This window comes from Pteropus vampyrus, unplaced genomic scaffold, assembly GCF_000151845.1.
Source record: "Pteropus vampyrus isolate Shadow unplaced genomic scaffold, Pvam_2.0 Scaffold13, whole genome shotgun sequence".
NCBI classification, from domain to species: domain Eukaryota; kingdom Metazoa; phylum Chordata; class Mammalia; order Chiroptera; family Pteropodidae; genus Pteropus; species Pteropus vampyrus.
In genome coordinates, this window is record NW_011888794.1 from 10562455 (window position 1) to 10568922 (window position 6468).

A 6468-nucleotide genomic window follows, 5' to 3' on the forward strand; every position below is an offset into this window, starting at 1 on the left:
GGTTCAACTTTTAAAATGTTTCTGTATGTGTATGTGTGTGTGTGTATATACACTACTAAATAAACTCTAATAAACTCTAATAAACTCAGGTGCTATATCAAATGTTTTGATGACCAAAGATAGTCTTTCCAATTGGTACATGAACAACTGGACATCCACATAAAAAAAATAAATGTAGACCCAGATCTTTCACCCTTTACAATAGTTAACTCAAAGATGATCATCCAGCTTAATGAAAACAAAACTATAAAACCACTAGAAGATACATAGGAGAGAACCTTAATGACCTTGAGTATGGTGATGACTTTTTAGATACAGCACCAAAATCATGATTAATAAAATAAATAACTGATAAACTGACTTTAGTTAAATTAAAAACGTCTGCTCTGCAAAAGACAAGGTCAAGAAAATTAATCAAAAAGCCACAGACAGAGAAAACATATTTCCAAAAGACACATCTGATAAAGGACTGTTATACAAAATATACAAAGAACCCTTAAAACTCAACGATAAGAAAGCAACCTGATTTGAAAATGGGCCAAAGACCTCTCAACCAAGAAGACATACATATGGAAAATAAGCACATGAAAAGATGTTTCACATCATATGTCATCTGGAAAATGCGAACTGCAATAGTAAGATACCACTACGCGCCTTTTAGAATGCCCAAAATTCAGAACACTGACAACACCAAAGGCTGGCAAAAATATAAAGCAACAGGAACTCTCATTCACTGCTGGTGGGAATGCAAAAATGGTACAGCCACTTAAGAAAAACTTGGAAACAACCAAGATATCTTTTTGGATGAATGTCCAGTATATAAATGGATAAACTGTAGTTCATACAGACAATGGATTCAGCACTAAAAAGAAATTAGCTATTGAGCCATAAAAAGACATAAAAAGAAAAAGCTTTAAATACATATTACAAAGTGGAAGAAGTCAATCTGAGAAGGCAACATACTGTATAATTTGAACTGTATCTCAACTATATTCTGTATCGGCAAAACTATGGGAACAGTAAAAATGATCAGTGATTGACAGGGAATGAGAAGGAGGGATTAATAAATGGAACACAGAGAATTTTTAGGGCAATGGAAATGCTCTATGTGATACTGTAATGATGGACTCATGTCATTATATATTTGTCCAAACCATAGAGTATAAAAAAACCAAAAGCGAACCCAAATGTGAACTATGATTTTGGGGTGATCATGATTTGTCAATATAGACTAATCAATCGTAAAATATGTACCACTCTACAGGGTGGATGTTGATTATGGGGAGAGTCTATGCCTGTATGAGAGCAGGAGTTATATAGGAAATTTTTATACGAATCTATCGATTTTGCTGTGAACCTAAATGTGCTCTCCAAACAAATTTTTTTTTTTAAATTTAGGTTACATTCTGTGTGCTTCTCCATAGGATCATGACCAATGTCATAGAAAAAAAAGGTAAAATTATGAAAATTTATTATCTACTCTATACAAATTATCTCATTCCCACTTAGCAAATATTAATTGATTATAATTCTAACATAAAATCAGGCTTATTAATCATATCATTTGTTGTTTAATCATGTTATTCCCTTAAGACAATACCATTTCTAAAGAGGAACCCCTTTAGATTACCTGATTCATAATTGCTGATAAGATGTTTATTTTTTTTTCCTTTTACCTATGTAGAATCTATCATTTTAAAAGAATTATTTATTGAATGTGGGGAGATACAGGTTTTTAAACTACCTTTCTACTGCATATGTCAATCAATGCAACTAATCCATATTCTGCTAAAGTTCTCTTGTACCATAGTTTTATAAATTGCTGGTCTTATTTCTTCTGCTTCTGAGCAAAAACAAAGATGAAGAGTTACATAAAATAACCAAAAGACACTAAATATCATAGCTAATTTTTAGTCAAGGCCAAATATGAAGAATGGTCACCATCATTGAAAGCTCAGTTTCCAAGCAATCATCACTCAAGTGGAGGCATGATCTTTTCCATTCTTTTGAGAATGGAATTTCTTTAACTCTGCCAAAATGTAAGGGTAAAAATGTGTAAGCAAAAACAACAACAACAAAAAAAATGCCTATAAATAAAATTAAAACTCTGTTGAAAAACCTTTCTTCTTAGACTTATATGGCATTTCAATATATAGCACTAGTGTCAATAAAATAGCTTGTATTACAGAGAATAACATATAAATTATAATTTTCATTTTCATATTGAGGAGTCTTATTCCAATAATATGAAAAATGAAGATGATGTCTGGACTCATTTACTCATGTTTTTAATGGCACCTAATTTTCCAATCCATATGATGCATATTTAATAGTTGTATTTTCATTTAAGAGAAAGTAATAATTATGTTAGTAAATTCACAGAAATATAAAACTCTGCCCTAGTCTTAGATCATCATATGAGTGATATTATATAGCAGTTTTTTTAGTTTATGAATAGATATATTTTTGAACTATGAAGCAAAAACTCTTAAATGGCAACTTATTTGTGTTTTCCTGATATTCACAGATCATCTATACACCTGTCACTTGATAGAACAGTTCATGAGAAAATATAACAGAGTGTAGCCTAGTTTATGAATTGCTTGAAAAATGAACAAATCAGAGGCAAGTGTCTCTCCAGCTTAAGTCTGAAGTAGAGTTTTGTGGGGGTGTGAGAGGCAAGATGACAGACAGAACCTCTTGCCTCAGAGCTCACTGACAGAGCTCCTGCAGAATGCAAAACGTGCAAGTGCAAACTGAAATAAAACTTCAGTGATGCCTAGAGCATGGGAGAAATATCTTTAAATATGCATTTGAAGTCAGATGATACAACCAAATCATGCACATCATGATCTACTTCACTGGGCAGAAATGCTTTGAGAAGCAAAGATCAAAGGATGCCAAATCATATTATAAAATTATTTTGTGAAAGCTAGTAAATAGAAGCTATGTAAATTAAAAATAGGAACATCCTGACGATCACAGTAAAATGTTCAGTGTGGATATGCAAATCTACATATGACATGAACCAACAGCAAAAGGGAATATTCTTTTTGCTTCGCGGGATTTCATATTTTTAAGTGGTAAATTACATTATCATTTTTGTAGTATTGTCCATATGTCAAAATTATCTCTGGTTCTATGAAAACATTTATTTTCCCAGTGATTGCTTTCGTATCGTATTCACTTTTTTTTTTTTTTAACAATTCTACATATTTTTCTGTGATCATAGTTACTGCACTAAATACTGAGAAGTTGCCTGTGACATGGTGAGAGAAATGATGAACAGGGCCACTCGGGTATTTGCAGAAGCCCTTCTAACACCTGCTTAGAGAACTAGCATGTTCTTGGGTAAAAGGTTTGCTAGAACCATAACAAAACAGTGAAATACTGAAGTAAGTCAATGTACAGTTGAATGGAGGATGACGTAATTGAGAAATTTATAATAATGCAGGCTAGTATTGCAAAACTAGTTGGATAGTCTTATTCACAGTGTAATGGGGGATTTGGTGCATAATTTGACATACTCAGGTGATAGAATAGGTTGAATCTGACGAATAGCAGACCTCCCGTTGTACGACACAATCACTTTACTCATAAATGGACTCGGTTTCCATTTGAAAATACAGGCATCAAATTCTGCTTTTGAGAGAAGACTGTGACAAGGAAGAAGACAGATTATAGGGTTGCAATTAAGCTATCTGATACTCAGGGGTTCAAGGTCACAGGAGTTTTGGAGACATGGCATTGACAATGAAGAACTGCATTGTTTCAGATTTGTTAAAATGAAGGCAGTACGAGATCACTGAGATAAGGTAAAGATATGTTATCCATTGCAGAACTCCCATGCCAAATACATAATAATTGTGGTATCAGTTTAAATGTAATACATTGTCCTTCACTGGCCGACGCAACCTGAACACCTCTGGTGACACATGTATTTCAGAAAAATTGTTTCTGGAAATATGCTGTCGAATAGGATACCAGCATTGTCTTCCAGCATACTGTTATTCCTGAAGAAATCTCAGCTGGGTAGGGAAAATGAAAAAAGAAAAAAAATACAATGTAATATATAAATACCTAATAGAAATATAAAAATGTACCAGGGGTCTCCAGAGGTGGGCCTCAGTGAGAGACCGCTTTTCAGCAGTTGGGAAAAGGATCAAAATGGCATAGTGTGGCTCATTTAGACTGAGACATATGGTACAGGGTGAGGAGTAAGACATGGACTTGGAGGGCTTACTATGAGTTTGATCACCCGAACGACATATGTGGAGATAAAAATTTGCATATCAAATCAGAAACGGTGGTGAAGTACTGAGCAGTTTTTGGTGGAGAATGATGTTACTGGATTACTTATTGATTATCATAATGTTAACGTGTCGTAAGGGTAGAGTGTAGCAGAAACTTCTCATGTTCACAAATACCACTAACTCCAACCTGGCACCCCTCCTCCTTCCCATCTTTATTTTACCCTATAGTGATTTCAACTCATAATATACATTGAGCCATACACAACATGCTTATGAAACCCTTCTGTCAAAACATCCCTGGCTGCTTACTTCACTATTCTCTCCCTCTACTTACTCTACTCAAGCCACACTGCTCTCCTTTCCAATTGATGCATGTGCCAGCCATCTTCTTCCTAGCAGCATTTGTAAGTGTTGTCCATTCTACTTGAAATACTCTTTTCCCTAAATTTTACATGACTTAATCCTTTGTAGGTGTTTAAGTGTGGCTTCATTAAAAGAATCTCTAAACAATATTTAATGTTACAAGCACCACTCTCTCTAAGCTAGCAAATTCTGTTTATATTTCTAAGTATTTTAACACGTTCATCTTTCTCATTGAATATATATATTTCAATTAATATTCTAGATATTGCAGTAAAGAACAGTTATATCTCTTTTGCTCACTACTGTCTACCCACATTAAGCACATAGAAGTTTTCCTACAAATATTACTTGAAGGAGTACAGTCACATTCCATATCAATTACATGGCTGTAACTATTTCTCTCTAAAGTCTTTAAAATAGAGATATGTTATTTTTTATTTCAGGCTTAGCATTTTCCGTTAGGTAAGACCCACACAGATATGGTTTAATTTGCAAATTGTATTGGTAGACTCTAAGAACGGGTAATACTTGTTATCATACGTGGTTCCGCAATGAGCTTCATTTGGCTATGATAATATTGACTTAAAAAGTAAGTGATTAACCAATATTTAAAAATAAGTATATTTAAATTTAAACTCCATGATTAAGTAGTAAAACTGAGTTTATTTTCCTTCGTGGTAATAATCAGTTAATGTCAACTATAATTGCCTAGACTAGAGGGGGCATATGTTCAATAGGTAAAAATAGCTGCCTTCCCCAACTCACTTTATTTATTTATGTACTTTTACTTGCTTTCTTGATGTTTTAGTTTGTAACCTCTGGAATAATTAATAGAAAACTTGAAAGAATGCAAAAATGTTCTTTTCATCAAGTATTAGAATCTCTTCAGAAGAATTGGTTTTAATTATTTCTATTTAAAATGAAATATTACTGTTTGTTGATAGAACTTCACTCTTACTGTATTAATGTGCATATTTTGATAATACTTATAATTATTTTCATTTGTCAATTCAGTAAATTAGCCAACTCAATACATTAATTAATTTTAGCTCTCAACATTAATTAAATCTAACACACCAGAAAGAGTCCCGTTGTCTTTAATTAGCGAATGGCTTTAGGAAAATCTGGACAGGGAACACAGGAGCATAGCAACAGCAACAGAAATGAGAGGCTGGAAAGTACAAGGAGTGGTTGATCAACTTGAAATATTCTTTAATGTTTGTAATTTTTCAACAATTTAGAGGGAATATAATGTCATGACAGTTTTTCAGAGTCAGTTGGAAATACATTAGAAGGAGTTTATTTATTTATTTTTTTGACGCCTACAGCACCTGGTATTCCTAAGTGGTCTCCCATCCAAGGACTCACCAGGCACAGCCCTGCTTAGCTTCCGAGATCAGACGAGATCGGGTACGTTCAGGGTGGCATGGCCGTAGCAGAAGGAATTTAAAAGTGTGACTGCTACAATGAGAAGGTATCACCCAACAAGAAGGCTGGGCAACCCTTTTCCTGGCTCCAACCCAGATTCAGTGTCTTTGTATTATAACCTTTCTACAACCTTGACCATGGCTCCAGGGAGTTGGAAAAATTCTAAGGAGTGATTTAAAATTTATTGTACATCTTCATGTTTGGATGTATGTCCAATGTTTGAAATTTGTCGATTAGATTGATTTAATAAAGAGGATAAAAGAGTGATTCAAAATAAGGAAATACATTTATCGAATCGAATATCCTTGAGAAGGTAAAGATAAATGATTCTAAAGCTCATGGATGAAGTTAGCCTCTGACATGGATTAAAGGACATATTAAGGAAGGAAGAGGATATGGACGAGATGCAGGTGGCTTGAAATAT

At 33.8% G+C, this 6468-nt stretch overlaps 1 pseudogene; it reads right to left on the reverse strand.

The window, feature by feature from the left end:
- Window positions 1-5935: 5935 nt before the first annotated feature.
- LOC111733261 lies at window positions 5936-6054 on the reverse strand (annotated as a pseudogene).
- Window positions 6055-6468: the final 414 nt, after the last annotated feature.